We start from the raw sequence: 27,097 nt of genomic DNA on the forward strand, positions 1-27,097 counted from the left end.
AACAACATTTAATGCTCTGAAATTGGCCATTAAGCGCAGAATCATTTGAAAGGCATTGTTGTTACTATGAAGCATTTCAGAGGTTTTATTTATTATCATTAATCCAATGGACTCAGTAAATTAGGTGTATTTAAAAAGGTCATTTGTTGCTTGTTGATACTGAATCCTAAGCACTTTAATTCAAATGGATCACAAAACATAGCGGTGTTTTCAAGCATGGTTTGGATTTAAGCTAGTTCAAATAAAAAGCATGGAAGCACAGTTCCCTGAATTTGAAAATGATGGTGGTGGTGGTAATGATGATGATGATGATGGTGATGATGGGACAACAGTGACAACCACTGTTAGGATTGCTTAGAAGTTTGCCTGTGAAAATCACTAATTTTCTATTCTTTAATTACGTTTTAGAAATAAAAGTAGCAAAGTAAAATTCATCATAAGTTAATTTTAAGTTTTTGCCTAGAATGGTATTTCTTTGGGTGAAATACGATGCCTCGTTTCATTTTTCTAGAAAATCTCTCACTGTGAGCAAGAGTGGTCAGTTAATAAATCCCAGGAGTTCTCTCATCCGAACCTGGCGGCCTGTCGGATGACCCACAAATGACTCAGGGTTCCAAAAAGCCACCTGCTGTGTTGGTGGGTTTGTTGAATGTGTAATGGAAATTAAGTACTTATCTGAACAGAGATCTCATTTTTTTTTTTCTGTTAAGAATATATTTCCATGTGAGTAGAAATCATTTTGGTTTTTCAGACACTCTCTGGTGAAGAAGCCAGAACTGAAAAGGTGGTCGGAACACAGGACTGCTCTTCCAACGGAAGTCCACATAGGCCCTTGGCCGGGTCCCTCTGGAGATCTGAGGGGCACGCAGGCACGTGGAGCTGGTCGGCTCGGCCAGCAGGCAGGCAGGCAGTTCCTGCAGGGGGACCCGGACAGTCTGCACTCAGAGATGTGTCATGTAAAGATGTAAAAAAGACCCTTAGGAAAAGCCTTGAGGAAGCCCTGTCTCTTATTTCTTTTCACACTGTCTCTGAATTAGTCATAAGTTAACAGAGATTCTCGAAGTCTTGGTCTCAGAAACAATGTGGACTTCGTTCAAAGAAAGAATGTGTTCTTTTCTGTCGTTGTATTGTTTTATGCTCAGGTACTGCAGAGAAAAAAATTTAGGAAGTGTCAAACTACGTTATTCATAGTAATAACTGAAAAGACTCTTCTCTCAACATCAGTTAAGAAAGAAAGAAAAATCAAATCAATTAGATGTGAGATCTTATAAGAATTCTTATACTCTGAGACTGTGTTTACAGAAGGAAACACGTGGAAGATCTTCCTGAGCATGCATATAGCAGTAGCTTGATATTAAACGTATACCACTATCTTAAGTCCAATGACAAACAATTGGAGGGTGACTAAACATATATTTATTCAGCACCTGCTTAGGTGAAGAAATATAGCTAGATATTGTAATATCTAGTACTATCTGGGAAATAAAATAATTTTTAAAACTCTTACCTGGAACTTCAGTGATATTGTACCAAGTGGTATAAATGGATTCACATCTAAGCTTGGATAAATTTAAAGCACACCTCCCCCCCCCACAATATTTTTGTAAAATAAAGGAAACTTAGTTGAGACTATTCTAAAACAAATGAGGAATCCTGAGAACTGATCTGTACTAAGGGAACTGATCACCATTCCACTGCTGAGCTGGGGACAATACGCTTTATGCTTGTCCCATCCGGCCATTATGTTTCAATTCTATTGTTCTCTTGAAGCTTGTCTTTGTGTCTGACCCCATCCAGACTCCTTTATCCTCCCACACTGTGCCCTGCTCCCCAAGTTTTGGTGGGTTAAATACACACACACACACAGAAAAGTGCTGGCTTCCCACCCTGGTTTGCCTTACTGGGCTCCTAACAAATGCACGGAAAAAGATTATAGATGGATAAACATTTATATGAAATAAAGATGATCTGGGCTCCTCTTCTGCTACCTTTAGCTCTTCTCTTCTCCAGTTCTGTTCACTTTTCGATTCTACTCCAAAATCCCTTGGCTGTTAAGTTCCTCAACTTTTCCCTGTTCCCCTCCTAAGCCGATTCAGATGCTCTCCATCAGATCCTTTCCCAGGGGGTGGTGGCCTTTGGGATGCGGTCTAGTGTTAAACGAATGATTATTCATTGTGATCTCCAAGCACACAGCCCTTCTCTCCTTATAGAGGCTCTACTCCCTAGAGAACACTTTGGCAGTATTTTTCTCAAAGTTGAATAAAAAATGCATCACACTTCAAAAAAAAAACACATGGCATCTCTCATGAGACTCTTGATGCAGGTTCCATTTCTGTCAAGAGAAGATGCATGCTGTAGTGGGGAAAGTATTGGCCTGGGACCCGAGGACCTGCTTTCCAACCCTGGTTCTGCTCATTGCTTGTCCAAGTCACTCACCTCCCTAGGGGTCTTAGCTTCCAAGTGTAAAACTAGAGGATTGGACCAGGGAACCTCTAAGGTCTCTTCCAGACATTGAAGCTCTTTGAGTCTAGGAAATGGGATCCTGGGTCTTTGAAAAGGAGACTTTTGTCTAAACTAGATGAAAGAACTAGAATCTGATGCCCCATGGGTAGGTGATTCAGGGTTCTAGGGTTCTAACCTTGTAGCATTTTACCTGCATTATTCTGTTCTACGGGGAGAACATCCAATAATTATTCAAAGGACATTTTTCTTCAGAAAACTGATTTTTTTTTTAAAGTCTGAAACCAATGTTCTTCTTTTCTTGACATTGCCTGTATGGTGAGACGCACTTCATTAAAAAAAATGGCCAAACTTGTAATTTTGTCTACTCTATTAATGACTACTACAAACTATATCTGAGAAAGCACCTTTAAAAGGAAAATTTTCCTTTCTGACTCTACTGCTGTGCTTACGTTGACCCTTCATAGTATCTTTATATGTATTGTCTATAACACACACACAACATATTATATTTTAAATACAATTTGGAAATCCCTCTTCCCCCTCCTCAATAAATAGCCCATATTAATTATTTTGTGTTGATAACATTTTCGTCATCAGGGATACATTGCTGATATGCCTGCAAAGCTGTAGAAGGATCCGGAACTAAAAATGAGCAAAAAAAATTTTTTTGTTTGATATTTGCATGAGGAATGGAGAGAAGAAAGGGAGGGAGGGAGAAAGTAAGGAAAATCATCAGACACGGCTGATCACTGTTAACCCTGTTTGTGCAAATATGAGCAAGATTCCTGGTGCCTGTGTTGGTAGGCTCCAGATCTACCACTGAACTTTAGATACTGTAGGACTTTAACAAGATGGTCAACTAATGTACTTTCTTAGCACACTGGAAGTATTGTACCCCCATTGTACAAAGTTGCCTAGGGAGTCTTTTAGAAAAATCATTTGATGGTTGATGCCTTGGAAAGTAGAAGTACAATCCAGACCAGTGTTTTCTTCATCCCCGCTGAGCATACAGTGGCACACCAGGAAGCCCTCTCTGGATTTGTGGATATAATCCAAGCTTTTCTCAACACTAAGGATGCCTGTGACTGTGCTCCTAAGGCTTTCCTTTCTCCCCAGATTAATCTTCCGACTTGTACTCCTGGACCAGGACCCAACTCAAAAGATTGCTTGGCACAGTCACTCTTGTTTTCTTCCCTGTCTTTGTGACCACATCAATCATTTCTTCCTTCTGCGCATTTCGAACTGTGTTGTGTTAGTCTCTGCTAAGTCCCTTCCTTTCCCCTTTGCCATTTGGTTTCCTCTGGGATGCTCTCTCGACTTACCTGCTTCTAAATGATCTAAAGAAAATGCTAAAAATTATCCATAAATAAAAAGAACAGTTGCAAAGCCCTGGATGTGGTTGAGAGAGCCCAAATCCAAACCTGCAAGCAAGTGTCATCATGGGTGGGGCATCTCTCGGACCGTTTTAATCTCTGCCTATACAAACCTTGCCACGTACCAGGGTACTTATTGTCATTGCATATAATGTTACTAGAGAGTGATTTAGGTGCCAAAAAGAATGAGGCTCAATGTGAGCCAGTATTAAATCTCAACCCCTCTATTGCATGTATTTGTAAGACACATAAAGGATGGTAAGTTTCTAGCCCATAGAAAGTCCCTAAATTCATGAGAGCCCAACATTGAATCCTGGATCTGATAATCAAGCAGCTAAACCATTGAAGTGATATTAACTGACGTTTGATGAGGGTTTACTGTGTTCGAAGCATTTTCTGTGCATTATCTCACTGAATTTTCTCAACAGATTTCTGCGGAAGGTGTTATTAGGCTTATGTTAGGAAGCAGCTTGTCCAAGATCATAGTTACAGCGAGAAGAGGAACCCAGGCAGACACACTGTTAATCACTATGCCGGACATGAAGCTCTTCAGATTTCTTAAAGTAGGCAGTCACAGAACACAGATTCTGAAGCAAATCACCCTGAATGTGCACATTTTCCCAGGACAGTGGGGACGCTGAAAGGACTCGAAGAAGAGACGACGGCAGGTCCATTTGATTCTAGTCCTCATGGGCACAAAGGAGACACACGGGAATGGTACAAGCTCTTAAATTGTCCCAGGGAAGGGAATGCTTTCTGGATTATGAAGGATTTTGGTTCTATGAATCAAATATTTTCCCACCATTGAGAATTAGAGACACAGGAATGTGCCTTCAAGGAAAATGATAGAATCGGTTTCAGTGGAGGCCTTTGAAACAAACGATGCATTTTTTCCTTTTAACATAAAGTCGAGAAGGATCAAAGCAGGGGTCCGGGGCTCTGGTTCAAGACTCTGTAGTCATCATAAATAGTCTCCTGGCATCACCTTAGTTTAGCATGTCACTTCAGACCATGATAGACAGATGTACGCAGACTCCAGTAAGGGAAGCCTGAGAGTTAAAATGAAATGAGATTCCATTATTATAACATTAAGATTACAATTTAGAGGAGAAATGAGTCATTGCCGAGGGAAGGGCAGGACTCAAGTAAGAGGATTTAGACTGACTTAATACTTGTTAAGTACAATTAGACCAGTCTCTTTCCTATTCTGCAGGTACAAGACTCTGCCCTATAAAGCAACTGAAAAGAGAAAAAAATCCTACTTTTCATTGTTTCTGTAGGGGAGGCAAATTTTTCAACCATTGCTCAGCCCTTATGTTTCTAGCTCACTTCTATGCTGAAAGCTCAAGAAATAAATAATAGCTTTTTGAAACAATGAAGGTTTTAAATGTTTAATTCTTAAAATAGTTAATCAGAGGGAAAAATCTCTATGCACGCAGCAGTTGAATCTGAAATTCCAATTTATGATAGATCATTGGTCTGGGGTCTTTTGAGGGAGATGGGAGTTTGGGAGAATCATGTCAGAGAGAAATCAAACTTTTTGAAGTAAGAATTTTGATAAAAATCGGAACTCTGATCCATAGGGCTGCTTTTTTGTGTGTGATTTCTTAAGGCTCTGATGGCTTGTGGTCACCAGGTGCATCTTGATTTTGCACTAAGAAATGTGGCAAGGCCTTAGAAAATCTAGTGAGCTGGAAATTGCTTGTGGACCAGTAAGTTCAGCTTTTAAAACAAATTTACTGCTTTCAATCATAGAAAATATAATTCCTGATGTGCCAAGTGTGGTAGGTATTTTTTTTCAAACAAACAAAACCAATACAACAATACATTCCTAACACACAAAACACCCTTCAACACATTATTTTAAGAAAAATATATGGGCTATGGATTTGAGCAAGATCTATTCTTAATCCAGATTATAAATTCAACAGCAGTTTAAGAAAGTGTTTGTTTTTATTTCATTGCACAACTCTCCATTATATCCCTTGGACTGTCTTCAGAGGTTTTGATTTGAGTGTTCTGTTTCAATTATTTTCTTTATTGATTTAATCTTATAATTTGAGGTTTGAGACTGATTATCCAGCTTTTTATACAGCAGCATAATTTTTTTCTCTGTTAACACATCGCAGAGAACTGAGTGTCAGGTTTCTATCTCATATGTTCCACAATTCTGAGTTCTGGTGTGATGCCGGCAGAACTGGAATAACGAGACAAACAGTGATCTTTCCAAGTTTCATAAAATTAATGCTTATAAATTATAAGCATTGGAAATGCAAATATTGAAATGCTTTAGAATAGCACACGGCTACATTTTAAATTTTTCAAAGGCAAGCCGATTTAGAGACACTGACCCCTACCTCCCTATAAGTTACGCTAGCATTCTAGATTGCACAAGAGGAAGTAAAAATTTTTCTCCAAAGGAGGTTGTAGAGAGAGAAAGCACCTGTCACCCTGTCATGTTGTCTGTGTCTAGTTGAGAAAGGTGAACACAGTGCTCACACATCCATGCATACTTGTTCTGATGTCCATTCTCTATCGGAAAAATCAAGATACCTTCGGTGGATATAAGCATTACTATCAGTTGTAGAAGTCTCCACTCTTGATGCCAATTGTGTTTTCCCAAATGTCTTAAAATCTGTTTAAATAAGAATGTCAAGCATTCGTATGATTTCTAAAGTGGTGGGGGATTTTTGAGGTGATCCATCTGGTCAGGGCCAACATCTTAATTCTCTCTCCATCTCCCTCAATGCCCAGCCCAGTTTTTTGCTCCAAAATTATGTGTTTAATGATGAAATAAATTAGTGGATCTAGTTCATGTGATAACCTAATTCAGGAATCCTTTCCTGCACCCTTGAATATTTCACTAGTCAGCCTTAGTCTCTCACTGCTTACCCCCAAATCTCTCTCTGATGCTAAGTCAAAGTTTGTCCAGCTCTAATTTCACGGGTCCAGAGCCATCAGAGTCTATACTTTGGAGGGAGAAATCAGCTCTCTTTACTGTAAGACAACCCTCCTACTATTTTAAGGCAGGTATCTTGTCTTCCCTTAGACGTCTCCAGGATAAATAATCCCCAGTTCCTTCTATCATTACTTGTAAGGGAGACAGTATCAAAAAGAGGAAACTACTATGGTAGACACCCAGGAAATTAGCATTCCTGCCACAGCTTTGCTATTTATGAAGGATGTGACATGTGGTGGGCCACATAATCTCCTTGGGAATTTGTAGCTTCATGTATGAAATGGCATATTAAGCTTATCTGCTTAACTGATAGTATTGTTTTGAAACTCAAACCCTATGAGAAACTGTCAGACGTTATGGGAATATAAGGTATTTTTATTACAATAAGATGTCATCTGTAGCTACTTCACCAATTTGGTCCCCTTCCTCTGGTTGTACTGTAGCTTTGTTCCTTAAAATCAGAATTAAAATTCATTGTTCCATCTATTACTGCCCTGTGCAAAGTACAATAGAAATTAAAGAAAGATAGAGGGAGAAATGGACTAAAACTTACCATATGCCAGACCCTTCATTCTTTGTTTCTTTCAATCCTCATAATAACACTTTCAGGCATGTACTGTACAACGGGAAGGAGAGAAAACCTTAGAAATGTTAAATAATTTGCTCATGTGACCTAAGTCAACTTGACTCATGCTCCTTGCACTCTGCCATGTTGTCCGTGGCTCCTACTATTCCCGTAATTGGGTCACTCCACTTATATGATTGGGACGCTAGGAGGTGAAAACATATTTCCTGCAGTGCAAGAGTAGGTTAAGGGCTCCAGGTTTCATTTTTATTTATTTCACATGAATTTCTACTTACTCTGTATTCATACAACAGCTTTGGGGGAAACCTAAATTCAGCCTTTTTATATAGATCCATTATAAGATCTAAGAGATTTCATATTATTCACAAACTCTGTTTATTAATGTATTTTAGATTTTTAGTTTGGATAGACTTTGAATTTACCAAGTGCTAGTATTTTAAAAACTTCTTGTTATCCTTCCTTTTGAAAGTAGAAGCATTTGTCAATGTCTTCTCATACCTTATTCTTATTCCCTCTTACTTCCCCTGTCCCTCCCTCCCTCATTTCTTTTCTTTCTTCTTTTTTCCTTCCAAGTGAGTTAGTAAATATTAACTACTTAGAAGAGTATCTATCGTATATTAAGTGCTAAAAAAATGTTGGCTATTATTATGATTATTCATTCCACAAGGAGTCATTGAACATTAACTATGTACTAAGAGCCGCCCCAGGTGCTGGGTAGACACTGACAACTAAGAGGAAAACAATCCTTACCATGTGGAACTCACAGGCCCTTGGTGAGACAGATAATAAACACTTAGATGAATCCTTGGGGTGTTCAGAGACTGCTCTTCGAAGAAGTGACATTTAAGCCACAGCTTGAAGAATTAGGAATCATACAATACAAGGAACTTTCTGACAGAGCTTCTGGGGTCCCATCTACCACTGCTACTAGAACCCAACATACAGATTTGAGTTCACAAAACATGGCTAAACACGTATTTAGAGTAGTAGTCTTCACTCATCTTGGTCTTTATTTCTTGATAGTTTGTGCTCAATCTTTTTGAATGCGAAGACCACTCTCCCTCTTGGAAAAATGAGAAGCAAATTAGACATGTGAGCTCTATCTTTTTTTCACTCCTAAGAAATAAGCCTATCTCTTCTTTGCTCACTGTCTCTCTGAGATTGAGGCTCTAAAACCATCCTTGCCCCCTCAGTGTTTTTCACAAGCTCATCTTTGGCCTTAGCCTTCTGATAGTAATGCTGTGTAATCACCCCTAAAATTATTAGATCCCAATCCCTGAAACCTTTAAATATTACCTTATATTGGAAAAGGGTCTCTGCAGAGATGATTAAATTAAGAGTCTTGAATTGGGAGAGGCCCTGCCATGAGTGGGGATGGGCCAATCAGAGACCCAGGGCGAGACTTCTCTCCCCACCTCCAAGGTCCTGCAGCTCAGCACACCTGCCCTACGTCCTGGCTCACCTGGGGGGAACTCCCCTAAATTGGTGGCCCTTTCCAAGGACAAACGACCTCTTTAGAATAGACCTGGGAAGTTAGGTGGGTCCCAATGTAGCAGCAACAATGAATTCATGTTTACTTACATCTCCTTTCTGTACCTTTTTAATTTGAAAAAAAGATATTTCTTGTTGCTGCCTGTCTAATGTTCAAAATAATCAAATCTTAGAGAAGTTATTGCATTTTGGAAGTGTCTGGCACAGGCCATGTATAATTTATGCGTTTGCTGTGCATAAAAGCTGTAATACGTTGAAACTATTTAGAAAGGCGTATCTGCGGAGAAACAATTTATGGCTGTCAAGTTTACTTAATTTTTGTTCTTGTGCAGTTGGGATTATGAAACATATCAGGGTCTGTGAAAGGGGATTTGGGTGGGAAAAGGAGAAGAAAGTAGTTGAAAAGGGATGTAGGAGTAGGGAGGAGGTAGAGACAGGGAGGGAGGTTCAGGGGAGAAAGAAAGTAGTTTGACCTAGCTTTCCAGCTGCCCATTCTTTGAATATCAGAACTCAGTTAAATGAGGGGAGGGGTGGAGAATGGAACTTCTAGAAACATGAAATGAATGAATCCAAAATCTGATTCTACTCATTTCTAAAATAGCCACCAAAGGCCAGTTCAGCTACTAAAGTCCCACCTTCAAATTCACATGTGCATGTTTTCAAACGTGGTGTGTCTTCTTCCTTTAGTGAGATGAAACTAATTTATTCTGCCACTCGCCTCAGAAATGCTTAACCGTATTATCTGGTAGCCATATGTTTTCATACTGAGGCAGGAGGAGCTAAACTGACTCTTTTTCACTGCGAAGGAGATGAACTGTTGGACCCAAAAGGGGCCACGGCAGTTGGGAGGGGCAGTTGTGGAAGCGACTTACGGAAGGCAGCCCCACACAAAGCTGATTTTAATTTTATTTTTCTATATATGGACTTCCAGGGTGTTTGATGAGCTGAACCTAATCTATCTGCAGATAGTTCTCAAAGCAAAATAATGGTGGGATAATGTGAGGGTGCTTTGTTGTGGTAGCTGTTTCTCTCATATTCTCTAAAGATCAAGGTTCTTATGATTGCATCTTGATGTCTTATCTGAGGTTTCAGTCTCTGTCCAGCTCACACACTCTGGGATGCTCATGGGTCTTTGTTAAGCAATGATTTTAGTTCTGCGAAGAGCACAGCATTGGATCCCTGGTCCGAGAGGGGGATCACATATCCCAAACCTCAAGATGACAAGAACTCTCCCTTGGCAACGTGTACACACTGGAAAAACAAGAAGCAGAACAGACATGTGTGGCACTATCTTTTTTCACTCCTAAGAAATAAGCCCATTTCCTCTTTGCTCATCATCTCTCTGGGATTGAGGCTCTAAAACCATCTTTGCCACCCTCAACATTTTTCACAAGTTCATCTTTGGCCTTAGCCTCTGATAGTAATGCTGGACAGACACAATGATTATATTACTGCTAAAAACACAGATAAAGAGGGCTCTCAGCAGGGAGGACTCTCAGGAGGGGGTGAAATTTAGCAAAGGGAGAGGAAAAGGAAGATGAGGACGCAAGCAGGGCTGGGATTAGGGTGAGATGAGTGAGGTGTTCATCTCTGGTGCAGAATTTAAGGAGGTGCCAAGAAACTCAGTAATCAAGATAAACGATATTCCAATGCAATAGTTAAGAATCACAAATGATACAGAAAAATACATCCTAAAAAATATCAAATTTTTAAATAAAAACTGGATTAATATTGTGGGTTGTTTTTTTTTTTTTTTTTTTTGCCTCAAACTCTTAATGTGTCACCACATGGTACTGCTACAGAGCCTACAAAGGGAGAGGTGGGGGAGATGGAATCAGCATTGATAATAGGGGCAAAAGGAGTGAGAAAAGAATGAAATGTCCACATAATACAATCAGGCAGATCAGCCTGGAGGGGACCAAAAATCTAAGCAAGGGGATATTAAAAGACAAAGGGTGAAATGAGAGAAAGAGATATTGAAGGTGGAGGTGAAGACTTACAATGTGAACTAATAGGCAAGATTTGTCACAGGGAATTATTGAAAATGGTCAGGGAGTGTTCCATAAAAATAATGGTTGTAGCAGAGGCACGTAGGATAGATTGGGAAGGGAAGCCACATATAGGATGAGCAGAGGTGTCTGCTAAGGGGTAACTATGGAACATGAAAGGAAATGATTCCAAAAGACATTGTAGGTAAAGAGAATTGATAGAACCCAACTATTTGGATATGGGAAGAAAGAAGAAGGAAGATGCAAAAGAGACTGGCTATGCCCAGCCTGGCTTCTGGGTAGATATCCGTCTGAACTGCCCATGAGGAGATCTTCAACAAGCAACTGGTATTAGACTAAAGAGCAAGGCTGGAGAGCCAGACTTGGTGGTCTTATGTGTGTATGGGACATTCGACCCCAGTTGAAGCAAAATGATCCAGAGTGAGGGTTCAGAAACAAAAATGAAAGGCCCAGAACTTGGCTTTTCCACTCAGCGTTTCTGAAAAGTATAGCGCAGTTTGCATTCTGGGCAGAGCAAATACTCAAGGTGTGGAACAGCTCTGTGTATCCCAGAAAATTAACACTCTTGCCCCTCCTCGCTCCTCCCTCACTAAATGCCAGCAGCACTTCCCAATCACAGCAACAAACGGCAAAGGCCCGGTTCATTTCCAAACTCCCCACCTCCCACCCCTACTCTCCGACCCGCAGCCTTGGAGAACCACGGAGAAGACAATCATGATTTAGGGGGCTAGCGATTCAAGAGATACGGAGAGATAATAAGGTGGCAGAAAGTTTCCAAAGGCAGAAAGGGTCCCAAAAGGAGGGTAATCAGTGGTGTTAAATGTAACAGAAAGATCAATGAGAAAGGATGCACTGGGAAAAAAAAAGACAACTGGGCAGGTGCTACTCGTTACACCTTTACTTATTCTAAAACAATTAGGTGTTGTCCTATGCAGTAAGTGTTTGGAAAGCTGTAATTTTTTCAGGCAGGGCCCAATTTTTTTTGTGTTAAAATAATCAAGTTCGTGCAGCTGTACAATCTGAGAATCTAGGCCTCCTAAAAGATCATATATCTAATATATGTGTTATTTGTATATATGTTTGCATATGTACATGTAATATGGATTGGTTTGTAACAAAAATGTTATCTTGTTGTTGTGATACACCCACTAATACCATCAGTGAAGCTACTTGTAGGATGACAACATGCAAATACGATGAAACTTGGCTAAGATTTTTCTTTCACTTCTTTTTAAATATAGAGAACATTTTTGTAGTGTGTGTGGGACTAGAAGAGCAAAACTATCATTTTGAAATGAACTTTCCTAGCAGTAAGTGATAGTTTTTATAATTAAATATAAGGTAGGCAGATGATACAGGTCTCTTATCTCTCAAGAACCTTCAGAGAGTTTGAGCTCTTGACCAGCATTTGTTTGTAAATATAATTTATCCTTGAATGTACATAAAAGTTTTGTTATGGTTTTAATTTCTTTTTTAAATATTCTCTTAGAAGTCAAATGCAGAAAGTAATTTTTATGTATGACTTTCATTCTGTTTAGCCTACTCTTGCAGTTGAATGCTCAATTGGCATATGGTTTTTGGACCGATCGTGGTTGCCCATTTCCACTGAGTTCTGTTGGTTGTTCTAAATCACATCCGATAAAATGTTGTGAATTTCTACTTAGAGTTCTATCGAGATTTTCCCTTAATTGTTGGTTTTGGAGTGCTATATTGCTCCTTCAGTTCTAGTCATCATTTTCTCCCCAGATGGAAAAGAAACTGTGGAATTCTCTTTCTGAACATAAAATACTACTCTTAAAGGTTCTTAATTCCTCTTTCCAAATTTCATATTGTCAACAGAGGTCTTTTTTCCTTCTCATAATGTCCAAAATGATCTGCCCCTTTATGAATGCCTTGAGACTATCGCACAAAGCTAACGGTGAGGGAGCAGATGCCTCATTCAATTCCAAATAGAAGGAAATCTGTTGTCTCAAATAATCCCTAAATTCAGACACTTTCAGACAGCTATTATCAAGAGACCACATTCTAAGAGCAGATGTGTTATTAAGGCTGAGAAATGTTATGAGGACTTCGTGATCTGACAAATGATTTCAATCTATCCAACATTCCAACATTTCATCTTTTAATAAATTAGAGATTAAAATATCCATTTTGGGAAGACAAATTGTCTAAGGTAGTCGGGAAATGGAGTTGTAACTGATACTTCATTTCTATGCAAAACACTCCCTAAATTATTCTTACAGAATTATTTTATATATAAAATCTGTTCGTTTGACTAAAGCAATTATGATGTATTTTAATCTTTATATTCACTCCTGTGACTCCTTCCCACAGATATGAAACACAGCTTCTACTTTTCAGTGAGGAATGAAAAACAAATACATCCAGCCTTCAGTTAACCCACCTAAAATGTGCTCAATCATTTCTGTATGTCATTAAGTTTACCTTTATGTAATTACTCTATTTAGAGTCTTTTCAGTGAGGCAATTGCTGGAAAAGTCTGCTATGGGCTAATACTCTCATTTTCTTGCCAAAGGGTGGTTATCTGCTGCTGAACATCTTTTTTTTTTTTTTTTTTTAAGGTGCAATAGAGTTTTTAAACTCTTTGGTTAATAGGCTCTTTTTGGGGGGTTAACTGAATGCTTTCACCAGCCCTATTCAGAATCACAAAGTGTTCTGTCCCATAACTAAATGTACATTCCTCAGCTCTGCAAACCGCTTATTATCCAGTGGTTTTATTTTGATCTGAAGATAACCTGTGGTGCCATGAGATTTTTCATATAATCCTACCATTGTCAAATATGATAAGACTTAGATCGAGGTAAACACCAATTACTGAGAATAATGCGATAAACAACAGAAGCACCCGGATTCTCAAAATTTAACGCAGAGTTGGGGCCAACTGTATGCATGTTGGAATATATATTCTACATGACCTTACAGAAAGCTGACAATGAAACAGTCTTGACTAGTTTTCTTTAATCATTTAGAGTTGCTCTTCTAGCTCAACATTTGTAGATCCACCCTCAGTATGAAATTCTGAGAGCAGAAAAAAATCATTTCCTAATGGTCTCCTTATGGCTGGTAATATTTTTATCTTAGATCTTAAGGATCAGAATTGGACAGAACTAGATTTTGAAAACAAATGACATTTACATTGTAATTTAGCAAATATGTTAAATCACCAAAACGTCAAACTTGGAAATGTGGCACAACAAAAAGAATGGCACACCACCTTTCAGGGCGGGGGCAGCCATTCTCCTTCACCACCATCCTACATCAGCAGCAAAGAGTTTATTTGGCTCCAGCATGTGATTGCTAGCAGGAAGCAGCTGCCCCTCCTGTGGTATTTACTCACTCCAAACACTTCTGATTTTTCTTCTCAAAAAATTCAAGTTCTACGGATATCATCAAATTTACTTATTCATTTGTTCAACATTTATTTTGCTCTTACTATGTGAAACATGAAATAAAAGTAAGTCTTTAAAAGCTCCTTCAGAAAGCAGATATTCAAGGGAACTTCCCACAGACCTCAAAAATGGTATAATTATGACCTGGTTGAAACATAACTTTTAAGAAGGCAGGGACTGATACAAGGAGATGAAAGAGCACTGAAATTAGTGGCAACTTTGCCACTTATGAGCTTTGCGATTTGGGGCATGTCACTAAAACCTTTGCAACCTCAGATTCTTCATCTCTCTAAGTGACATGACTAAATACCTACTTTATATGCACAAGTGTTTGGCATTCTTGGGAATACAGAGATTAAGAAGACACAAAATCTGACCCTATCTTCCAATATAGGATGAGCTAGCCATACTCATAATTATGACACAAGGAAGAAGAAAGAGATGATGCTGGTGAGAGAGGCACAGGTAATGCATGGTTTAGGAATCCAAGGATGCAAGAAGCTATTTGCATTTGGGGATATTAAGAAGGAAAATAACATTTGATTTGGTCTTAAAGAGTAGGCAGGATTTGAACATACAGTAATAAGTAGAATTTTACCCCAGGCAGAGGGAACATGAAGGGAAAGTACACAGAGGTAGAATGAAGAACAGGTATTTGTTCTTCATTCCTCTTCTTGGCAGGCTCAAGTTCAAAGTGAGTGCTTTGTTGTTGTTTGCTTGTTTATTTGTGGGGGTGGGATACTCTTGATCTCATTTCTAAGCTCAAAAGAGTCAGTCCAAGACCTAATAAGTCCTGAAACCTAGACAGACCAGCCTCTCCAGAACATCAGATAATTGCATCTCCCTACCCCACAGTAATGACAGACCCTTACAACATGAAAAAGTTAGAAAGATCAAAGGTGATGGTGGAGTTATACGGAAAAGGTAAGGTTTAATAAATGAATATGATTGCTGAATCATTACATTGGTATTTCTTTTAGTCTCCAGTATCTTCGAGCAGATAGAAGTAAAAACCTAAAACTGTAGAATTGTAACCCATGCCAAACTCTGAAATCTGTTCTACAACTAATTGTTGCACTGTGCTTTGAAGTTAATTGCTTTTTTGTATTTATGCTATTTTTCACACACAAAAAAGAGGAAAATGTCAATTGTGATGATAAAAAACATATTTAATTCCTTCTAGTTTCCAGTGTTCTGGAGCAGCTAGAAGGAAAATCTGAGAGGATCGTATGATAGCCCATGACAAACTCTGAGATCTGTCCTGTAACCACTTGTTGAAGAGTGCTTTGAAAACTATTGCTTTTTTCTTTCTTTGCTTTGTATATATATGAAACAATAAAAAAATGGTTAAAAATTTAAAAATAAACAAAAAGAATCAGTCCAAGAAAAGATTTTACAGGTGTTCGGGGATGGGTGGGGAAAAATGATAGCATAGAGTCCTGGACCAAATGAGAGGGGGAGAACCAAGGGGAAAGATGCGCATTGTGAGGAAAGAAGTGCAGCCAAAACAAGAATGAGTACATTCAGAGAATCAGGTAGAACTTGGGACAGACCACCCTCAGTGGCATCTGTATTTCTATGACAGATTGAGCATCTGCTGAGACAAAGGAGCTAGAGGGTGGACACGGAGAAGACTGATGAAAGTTTAGAAACTCTGATGAAATGGATGGGGGAAAAGAGCAACCATAGCTCAGCAGAAGAATCACTGGACAGCCCTGAGGCTAGCTAAAACTGGGGATCATGCACTTGCAATGGAATATAAAAGACAGAAAGAGGAAACTTGATGGAGCCATGCCATGGGACAGGCAGAAGGAGATGGGATCAAAGATAAAATACTATAAATAAAAAGATGAAACCCAATGTTGGGGTGAAGGGTGGTCTTGAATAACAGGATGAATATAATCTTCTCTGGATATGGGGAAGGAAGGATTTTCAGCCAATCTTATCTCTGGGAGTTAACGTATTGGGAATTTAATTATGCCAGGTCCATTAAAAGTGGTAAACAAGAAACAAATTTTCAAGGCTTTTTTCTTCTTAGTCAACATTAAAAAAGAATAGAAAGCATATTCAACTTTGCCAGAGCACATAGGCAAGAAAAAAATAAAAGGCACCCAGATTGGAATGGAAGAAGTAAAGCTTTCACTATTTGCAGATGACATGATCCTATATATAGAAAGTCCTAGAAAATCTACACTAAAGCTACTAGAGCTAATAAACTAGTTTAGCAAAGTGGCAGAATACAAGATGAAGATGCAAAGATCAGTAGTGTTTCTATATACTAGTAATGAGCAATCTGAGGAGGAAATCAAGAAAAAAATTCCATTTACAATAGCAATGAAAAGGATCAAATATCCAGTAATAAATTTAAACAGGGATATAAAGGACTTGTTCACAGAAAATTACAAAACATTGTTAAAAGAAATCAAAGGAGATCTAAATAAGTGGAAGAACATTCCACGTTCTTGGATCAGAAGGCCAAATATCATGTCGATTATACCCAAATTGATTTACAGGTTCTTTGCAATCCCAACAAAAATTTCAATAGCCTATTTTTGCAGAAACGGAAAATCCAATTATCAAACTTATTTGGAAGAGTAAGGGGCTCCAACAGCCAAAAACATCTTGTAAAAGAAGAACTAAGTTGGAGGACTTACACTTCTTGACTTTAAAGCATATTGCAAACTACAGTGGTCAAAACAGTATGGTATTGGCATAAAGATGGATATATTGACCAATGGAATCAAACTGAGAGTTCAGGTATAGACCCTCACACCGATGGCCAATTGATATTTGACAAGGCCTCCAAGTCCACTCAACTGGGACAGAACAGTCTTTTCAACAAATGGTGCTGGGAGAACTGGATTCCCTTATTCAAAAGAATGAAAGAGGAGCTCTACTTCACACCTTTATACAAAAATTAACTCAAAATGGATCAAAGATCTAAATGGAACAGTCGGGACCATAATTAAATATAATAGTTAGGACCATAAAACTCCTGGAAGAAAATGTAGCGAAGCATCTTTGAGATTTTGTGGTAAGCAATGGTTTCTTAGATTCTACACCCAAAGTGAAAGCTACAAAAGAGACAAGAGATAAATGGGACCTCATCAAAATTCAAAACTTTTGTGCATCAAAGGATTTTAGCATGAAAGTGAAAAATCAACCTACTAATGGAATGATTTCTAAATGTTGTGTTAATTTCTTTTTTTCTTTAATTAATAAAAAAAAATCAACCTACTGAATGGGAGAAAATATTTGGAACCTACATATCTGATAAGGGTTTAATATCCAGAATATATAAAGAAATATTACAACTCAGCAATAAAAAGACAAACAACCCAATTAAAAAAGCATACAAAAGATTTGAATAGACATTTCTCCAAAGAGGATATACAAATGGCTAAAACACACATGAAAAGATGTTCAATGTCATTAGCTATTAGGGAAACACAGATCAAAATCACAATGAGAGTGGCTACTAATAAGCAGAAAACTGCAAGTGTTTGAAAGGATGTGAAAAAATAGGAACACTCATTCATTGCTGGTGGGAAGGTAAAACGGTACAGCTGCTGTGCAAGACAGTTTGACAGTTCCTCAGAAAGCTAAGTATAGAATTACCCTTATGACCGGGCAATTGTCTACTAGGTATATACCCAAAAGAATTGAAAACAGGGACTCAAACAGATATTTGTACACCGATGTTCATAGTGGCGTTATTCACAACTGCCAAAAGGTGGAAGCAACCCAAGTGTCCATCAACCAATGAATGGATAAACAAAATGTGGTAAATACATACAATGGAATATTATTTGGTATTAAAAAGGAATGAAGTTCTGATTCATGCAAAAACATGGGTGAATGTTGAGGACATTATGCTGGGTGAAATAAGCCAGGTTCAGAAGGACAGTATTGTATGACCTCACTGAAATGAAATAATTAAATTGCAAATCTAGGTCTCACTGGCTTCAAGTCTGTTCCATCACTAGGAAAGAAAAGACCTGTTACCACCTCCACATACACGTTTTAACTAAGGACAAATGCAAAACCATCAATTTTGCATGTAATTGAAGGAAGGATTTATGACCACTATAATGATGGAATGGAATGTCTTAAATTGATCCCAACTTTTGTCAGCAGGAAGAGAAGTTTTAAAAGTATATCTATCAAAGTTTGTTTTAAAAACAGCAGTAAGGAAGGAAAGAATGTGCAAGTGAATATTGCAATTGACACTGAACATTCAGGTGTGTGAACATGAAGGAATGACCTTTTTATGATAGTTGTCTAGTCCTGTTTGGTTCCTCTTCTTTTGTGCTAGTGAAGCCTAGGTGATTCATGCTTTGTCTTATAACTTTTTGGTTAAAATTTGAGGTCAGTCCAGGAAAGCTATAGCCACGTTAGCTAGCTGAACATTACAGAACACTGATGGATGGAGAGAAGTAACAAATGAAGTTGGTCTCTGAAAATCCAAAGGCAATGCTAGCTTGCAACCCTGTAGAGAGTGTGTCTAAAATTCATACATAAATAGTTTTTCTAACTCAAAACAAAGTGAACATATTAAGTGTTGCATTGAAGGCCCCAAGTCTGTTGAGAGTTTTGCGCTGAGCTTATTTTAAAATGTATCTCAAAAACCAGTGGACCAAATTTTCCCATAGATGTACACATAATGAGAATCTGTCTTTTTATATTTAGCTGCAGGCCACCTAACAGTTCTTAGGCAAAACACATTATTTTGCTAGTACAAGAAGAATAAATACTGTATTTGGAAAGTTCCTGTGTTCTCCTTTAAAATATTGCTGTTTCCATAGCAATAATATAATGTACTAAAGAGTAGAATAGTACTTCTTTAGAAATCATGTGCATGGACGCATGTGCACGTGAAGGACCTTGAAGCATCTCATCTGCTTGTGAGATGTCCAAAAATGAAACAGCAATAGGAATTGAATCAATCATCTTATGAAACAGAACTTGGCCAATACTTTGCTGCCAGTTATGTGTCGGCCATCTGCTTTGGGTCATATGGATAGTATTCTCTTAAGCTCTGTGCTCTTAGAGGGTAGAGAACAGATCTATATTCATTCATTAACTCATTTCAGTTGACAATTATTTATTAAGCACCTATTGTATGTCAGGTACGGTTCTTGGCACTGGAAACTCCGTAACATTATGAAGCTTGTATTCTAATAGGAAAAACAAGAAAATTCTCTTTGAACAAAGAGTGCCTCTCATGTGAAAACAGGCATATGTTCCTTGATGTTGCTAATGATGGTTCAAATATTTTGCAAAAATGCCACTTAAAAAATATTAAAAAGGTTGGGAGTAAGGGAAAAGGGAATAGAAGGCTAGGAGCCATTGTTAACGGATGCAGTAATTCCCAGGTTGCTCACCCAGGGATTCTGAAGTAGATCTGGGACGAGCCTTACTATATTAAGGATAACATAAGGTGGTTTATTTGTTTGGGACAATCAGGGTATGACAAATGAATATAACGACTGGGGAAATGAGTTCTGTGTATGTGCATGTGCATTTCTTTGGGAAGATGGTGTGTCTATGACCTTTAAAACTCTAATGAAGATCCTCTCTCAAAACCTGTCTCCTCTTCACTGTGATTTGGAGTTGGGTTTTCTTATCTTCTTGTGAGCTTCCAAATCTGTTTTGTTCTCTGATTTTGCCCTGATGAGCCCCACCTTGCTCTGACTCCCAGAGCCTTTCCCTCCTGGCATTTCTTCTCCGGGAGCGGATGGGTAGCAGAATGTCATGGAAAAGGTCGCTTCTTTCGTTAGCTAATGGCTTTCTGGCATCTGGCGAGGGGGATGCAGGTCACACATGTCTCCATGCTGGGTCCTTCACTATTCAGAGGGAGAGCAGTGAAAAGATCAGAGTGTTTCACCCCCCTCCCTGAGGCCACACATCTTTGTCTCCTACACAAGGCTGCACTTGTGCTTTCAGTAGCAAAACCTTGAAATCATGTCATAAGAAACCCATGTCTATCTGACATGTGCAGGGTCCTTTTGTGCTGAAGCCTCCCTGATGCCCTGGTCATAATTGAAGCAGCAACCTCTTGACTTCTCCCAGACTTTGAAAGGCTTGGCTGACTGTCCATGCTCATCCAAAGAAGTCTTGGTTGCAGCCACTTCCTGAGCAGCAGTGGGAGCAGAAAGATCTGCATGGGTAAGATATGAGGTCACAGAGCCAGGAAGGTTCTCAGGGCGGCCACCCTTTCTCAAGAATCAGACAAGTGGACCAGATCCCCCAGATGCTTCCCTAGCTTTCCTGGACCCTGCTAGTAAATCAGGAAAGCAGCAAAGTCACAAAAAGAGTACCACACTGTGAGCACATTTTTTCATGTAAAGGATTTCAAAGTTTGGCTTTGCCCTCGGCAGGGTCAGAAGTCTTAGAGGGATGGAAAACATCTAACTCTAGCAAGGAGGTGAATTTTTGGTTGCCAACTACCCAATTCTTTTAAGCACTGTGATTCTACCCAGATGTGCTTTCTTAAATGCAAAGCCTCATTTTCTTGCCAAGAAATGGAATGATTGATCAAGTCTTCTTTAAATCATTTCATTTTATCCCTTCCCATCTGAAGGAGCAGATATTGCATTAATATTAATATTCTTATCGTCTCTCTTGAGAAAGAAATGCCCCTGTAACCCCCTCCCAATTACTGCCAACACCATGGGGATATGAAGTTAGAGGAGGAAGCTACCAATGCAGAGGCTGCAGTTGTTTTATTAGCAACAGCTGGTGGCAGTCCCCTGCCTTTTTTTTTTTCTTTAATGCTATGCTTATCAGATCCAGCTTCTTGAGACTGGATGGCAGAGGGTAAAACAAGAACATGGCATATTTCAGCTTTTGCATGCAGAAAAGGGGAATTATGCTAAAGAGGGTATGGGCAACCTTCAAAAGCTGATTAAGAAACTTTACAAAAGAATGTTTGTTATAAATATTATGTAGGTAGTATGTGAGCAATTAGACAAGCACATTAAGTAACTGGAATCTCTGGTAGGATTTTAAAAATAAAAAAAAAAAAAAAAAAACACTATCATTCCTTCTCATTTGCCCAAGATATTTGAATAGGAATAAAAATGTGGGCTGCACATGTCATACATTTATCATGATTGTAACTTGAAGTATGTTTATAATCAAGAGTGGAGTTTGCAACATGGTCTCCTTCTGTCTTGGAAGCAGTTGACCATCAAAAGGAAATCTGTGCCATTTGCCCAGCAAAGAAATAAATCTTCCTTTACTCACTTCTGCCCTGCATCCTATCTGAGAAGCCGGAATGGACACCGTTTCATCTTATTTCATGTTTGGAATTCCAGGTAGCATTTTCAAGTATATTAAATTCACACAGGGCCTTTATATTTGACAGGTTAGGACCTTTGTAATTGTAGCAATTTCATTTTCATTTATTTTGCCTAATCTGATCAAAATTGGATGAATTATATGTGTGTATTAAATTACTGAGTGCACACCATACTGTCAGAATTATGCAACCGTGCCAATTTCATAAAATACCAACTATACATTATGCAAATAATCAAAACTTATGAATTTGGACGTGAAAACATGCTATAAGTATTTGTTGAAAAAGGCCGTGGCTAAGATATGTAGTCTATACTCAGCTCCATAAATAATGACTGTTGGGAAGAAAATGGTTAACATAATCCAAAAATGTGGATCCAGGATGTGCCTGCATCTTGGGGAGGAAACAAGAACGAAGCCCAATGGAAAGAAACCTTGGCTGCCCTCCCTATTTCTTTCAAGCGTAACAAATTTAAGACATATATTTCTTCCCAATAGATCAATTTTTCTTAAAAATAAATAATAGTAAGATTTATAAGACCAATTCTTGATACCTTTTTGGAATCTTAAAAACCAACAGCAACAACACTAAAATGGTTAAATCTTAAAAACCAACAGTAAAATTCACGGTCCCTGTCTACATAGGGTTGTTTCATGTACTAGGCGTTCCTTGTTCGCCTATTTGTGGCCAGATTTCAGGGAGGTTCACTGCAAAGAAAGCAAATACCTCTGTGGTTGACTGCCATGATGTCTGTCTACGTGATATTTATGTGGGTATACACCCGGGGGATTCAGTTGCTTCTTGTAAGTTATAAAACACAGTTTTTTCAGAAGGTAGGTTGCCCTGTATCTTGAAGAATGCTACTTTTAGATACTCGCTGGACGGAGCAGAATATTGTCCCCTGCCACCCCGCCTTCCCTCCAAATTTCTATGTCCCGATCTCTAAATCTATGAAAATGTTCCCTTACATAGCAAAAGGGACTTGGCAGATGTGATTAAATTAATGACCTTGAGATGGCAAGGGCCTTCTGGATCCTCCAGTTGGCTGCAGTGTAGTCAGTCACAAGAGTCCTCAAAGGCAGAAGAGAGAAGCTGACGATGAATCAGAGGGAAGGCATGACTTCAGAAGAAGGACCAGGGTGGCACCATGTGAGAAGGACTCGCCTTGCTGTGGCTGACTTTGCATGTGGGGGAAGGGAGCCACAAGCCAAGAAACGGGGGCTTCCAGACACTGAAAAAGGCAAGGAAACTGATTCACCCCCAAAGCCTTCCCGACAGAACGTGATTCTGCTGACACCTGGATGTTAGTCCGGTGAGACCCGGTTGGACTTCTGGCTTCCAGAACATAAGATAACAAATGTGTGTTGTTTTAAGCCACTGAGTGTGTGACAACCTGTAACAGCAGCAACGGAAGAGAAATGCATTCGTGATACGTGTTACTTGTGTATTACTGTTTCTGAGGATTCTTTTTTTGGAAGGAAACTTTGTGTCAGGAGCACTCACCAAGACTCAAACAGAGACAGAGAAGAAAATAGGTGTGGATGGATGAGAATGTAGGCCAGTTAAATGAATAAGTGTAACAAAAACTTTACCAATTCAATTACATTTTCTGATAGTCTCTCAGTAGAAGCTGAATTTTTGCTTTGAGAAGTGGTACATCTTGGGTTGGTGTTACCGAAATTTGATTTTATTTGGAATTTAGAGAGAATGACAATTATGCTATTGTGTTAATGAGTTAGCAGGGAGTAACACAACGTCTGAATTTTAATGCCTCCATTTTTGGTTAATATGTTTTTCTCACAACAAATGAAACAGACAACAGCGAAGTCAGTATCTTTAATGTTATTCAAGAACCATCTTTTAAATCTGTGGGAGAAGTCTTGATCAAACAGTTCCTTTTTGTTTCATTCTCTTTCATCAGGAAGTTAGAGGTGCAAAAGACCTACTAGATCATAAATTAATGATCCCATGTTAATGCAGATGTCCCTGCTAATTAATAAAAGAAAGTGAGATGTGAAGACTTTCCATATCTAAATACCTTTCAGCCTGGGAAAAAGAGTAGAAATTCTTTTCCTCCCACCAAGACAAAATCCATTCATGTTTTGCATGAAAAGTAAATTTATAAAATTCTGATCCTAAATCTTACTCCCAGTGATTTGTTTTAAAAAAAACTTTCTCCCAAATTTAAGGGCAGGCAGAACTGGACAACCTCAAAGCAGGCAGAGGAAATTCATAATGCTTTGTCCCTAGACAGAGTCCCTAAGAGTAGCCAGTACTGCAGCTGTCTCTCACTTTTCCCCATCCCTTTTACTCATTACTCTGGCTTCCTTCTAGTGAATTCCAGGGACCCAGTGCTTTGCAAGCTGCAGGCCTCAGAAAATATGCACTTCATAAGGGGCTATAAATTTACAAAATATTATACTTTGAAATGGAAGCTAACAGGAATCAACATAAATGAATATGATGAGCTCTCTGTGGAAAATTTTCCTGTAAATAATTGCCCTAAGAGATCATTTGGGAGGATGATCTTGATAAGATCAGGAGGATTCCCAAACATCAGAAAAACTTCTCCCAAAATAAAGCCTTTGACTCAAAATGAAAATATTGGGCCCTATACTAATAAAATAGAAAATTGTAATAAGACTGTCTTGAGAAAGTATAAAAATGGCAGAAGTTCTGGACAACTGACAAGGAAAAATCGATACTGTTAGCATGGCATTTGTCACATGTATATCAAAAGGCTCCTTAATCCTTTTTTTTTTTTTTTGCATGGGCAGGTACCAGAAATCAAACCCGGGTCTCCGGCATCCTTAATCCTTTTGAGGTCATAATTACCATTGAGAATCTGATAAAAACCTATGAACAGCTTTCTGGCAAAATGTACAAACACCCAGATACACAAAATTTTGCATAAAATTCATTTTTATTACATTAGGAATTTATTTCCTCAACGCTGAAGAATTATTTTTAAAATCTTTACAGAGAATTGTTTTTTCCTTCTCTCTCATTTGTCCTTAAAAAATGAATGGCTCCTTCATTAAAATAGAAACAAATGCAAACAGTTCAAAAAACAGTAAAACAATTCTGATCAAGGGTAACTTTCAGTGAGAAACATACCTTGCTTCACTTGACTGAGGAGTGGAAATGATAGTGTGGCCTTTGGGGAAAAAAATCAACTTTTTAATGTGATGCCAATAAATGCTGCAAACCACAAGGTAAGCAAATGGAATCAGAGCTTCAATAGCTTGCTTTTCTAGGCTGATTTCTAGAAAAATCAAAGTTTCCCAGCATTGTCTGAGTTGAATGTACATTGCATCATTTCCTCTGCCCTTCAATCGATAAGAATTTTTTGGAAAAATATGGATGATTGATTCCATCTATGTCTATAAGAAAAGGCTTATGAATACATGTTTCAATTTTAGTTGATTTGAAGTAATCTTCAAAAGAACTCTGCAGAGTATCAAGGTGTCTATAAGTATCGGTTATTTATTGCTGCATAACAAATTGCCACAAAACTTAGTGACTTACAACAACAATAAACATTTATCATCTTATGCAGTTTCAGTAGAATTCAGGAGCAGTTTAGCTGGGTGAATTTGGCGTGGGTCTTCCCTGAAGGCTTGACTGGGGCTGGAGCTTCCGCTTCCAAGTTGGCTCGTTCACATGCTGCCAAGTTTGTGCTGGCTGTTGGCGGGAGGCTTCAGCTCCTCACTTTACGAACCTTTCCAGAGGGCTTCTTGAGTGTTCTCATGGCATGGCAGCTGGCTTCTCCAGCTTGGAGTGAGTGATCCAAGAGAGAGAGAGCAAGATGGAAGTTGAATGTCTTTTATGATCTGGCCTTAGAAATTACACACTGTATCTTATGGTTACACTGATCAGCCCTATTCATTGTAGGGGGAATACCCAGGGAAATGAATAGTAGGAGGGAAGAATTATTGAGGATCATATTGGAGACTGATGACCACATAACGTAATTTTCCCCTCCAAGCAATTGATAAAGCTTGGTGGTTTTTAAATTTCAACCTACAGCAGTACTTCCTCTGGCGCTGGAATGTTTATATGATTGCCTGCCCTCATTCTCTTCTTCCAGAGTGCCAGCACCTATAATGAGGACTGTAGGGCCTTGAGTGGAAAGATTGATGCCATTCATATGGAAAAAATTATCTGCCACATAAGTCAAGCACATGAATAATCTCCTACCTTCTGTGAGAGAGCCCCTGTTTTTTTTCAATGCAAGCAAACAACCACAAAACAACTCTTGCCTGAGGTACAAACAAATACTTCAAAACCTGTCATTTAGAAAGTCACTGAACATCTCTGGATTAAGGAAGGATGTTGTATTCTTTCCACTTTCTTGACAAAAGGTTCTTCAATAGGTAATGGATAATTCAAGTCCCTGACTCTGATGAAATTGACAAATGTTAAGCAGCAGTGGAAAAGATTTCCAAACTGTTGCCTAAGTCTCACGTGTGACACATGTTGATGTTAAAAAAGCAGTGAGACACAATGGTATGTTGTGCTTCTTTATTTACCAAAGCAGCAAAACCAGGTGTGCTGCTGCCAAAGACAGCATGTGCTACATCAGTTCAATGAGTACCAAGATTTTATGTCCAATTCAGACTCTTGTTTGGCAAAGAAACCTTTTAGCATTTTGAAGATGTCAGTGGACTTTCAGAATTCCAAAAGGGACTTACAGACTATTATTGGCTTTAACAAACAAAATAAAAAACCAAGAGCTAGGTGCATGAAAGATGTCAGTAGTTGTTACCATGGGATATGACTTAGCCAATTCTTTCATGACATTCATCAAATGATCAAAAGAAACGCTGGTGATACTGAAGTGAATGACTTTTACAGAGATACCACTTCAGTATTCCTTCTCTGACCCAAACCACAAGCCCTTTTGACTATTTTCCAGGACTTGTGGCTTCACAATTGTGTGTGGATTCCTCTCTTCAGGACTATTATGAGCAGCTTTGAGAGATAGAAAAAGTTTTGTGTCGAAGCAAAGCCACAATTTTTGTAAGTTTCCATACAAAAACATCTACTGTGCTCGATGTGTTGAAAGGATGGGCAGATAATTTTGTTGGATCTGTACTTCCCTCTACTGGGGGGATCTGGGTCCCCCAAGAACATTGCGGCTTTTTTATCCCATGATGTTCAATAGCGAATGCAGAAATAAAGATACTCAAGATGTATCAATCCTTTCTTTTCCATGACATTATCTCCAACTTAAGTTGGGTCTATGTAAAAAGACAGAGTTGTTGAGTGTATTTTCTTTGATTATTATCTATAGGAAACTAATCTCAGTGCCATATCTGGTAATGGTGATTTTTTTTTTTTTTTTGCTTTCTTTGACCATGTACAACAGCATCTCTTGCCACCCTATGCTTGTTTGAAGTAAAATGATACCTTGATACCATGGTTGGCATTAAACACTATTTTTTGTAAAAGCAATGATCAAAGTAACAGGAAGGAAAATCAAAGAAAAATAATATTCTCC

At 38.6% G+C, this 27,097-nt stretch overlaps 1 pseudogene; it reads right to left on the reverse strand.

The window, feature by feature from the left end:
- Positions 1-734: 734 nt before the first annotated feature.
- Positions 735-27,097, reverse strand: part of LOC143690371 (transcription initiation factor TFIID subunit 6 pseudogene) — a 52,097-nt pseudogene continuing 25,734 nt past the window's right edge.

This window comes from Tamandua tetradactyla, chromosome 7 (assembly GCF_023851605.1).
Source record: "Tamandua tetradactyla isolate mTamTet1 chromosome 7, mTamTet1.pri, whole genome shotgun sequence".
Lineage (NCBI taxonomy): Eukaryota > Metazoa > Chordata > Mammalia > Pilosa > Myrmecophagidae > Tamandua > Tamandua tetradactyla.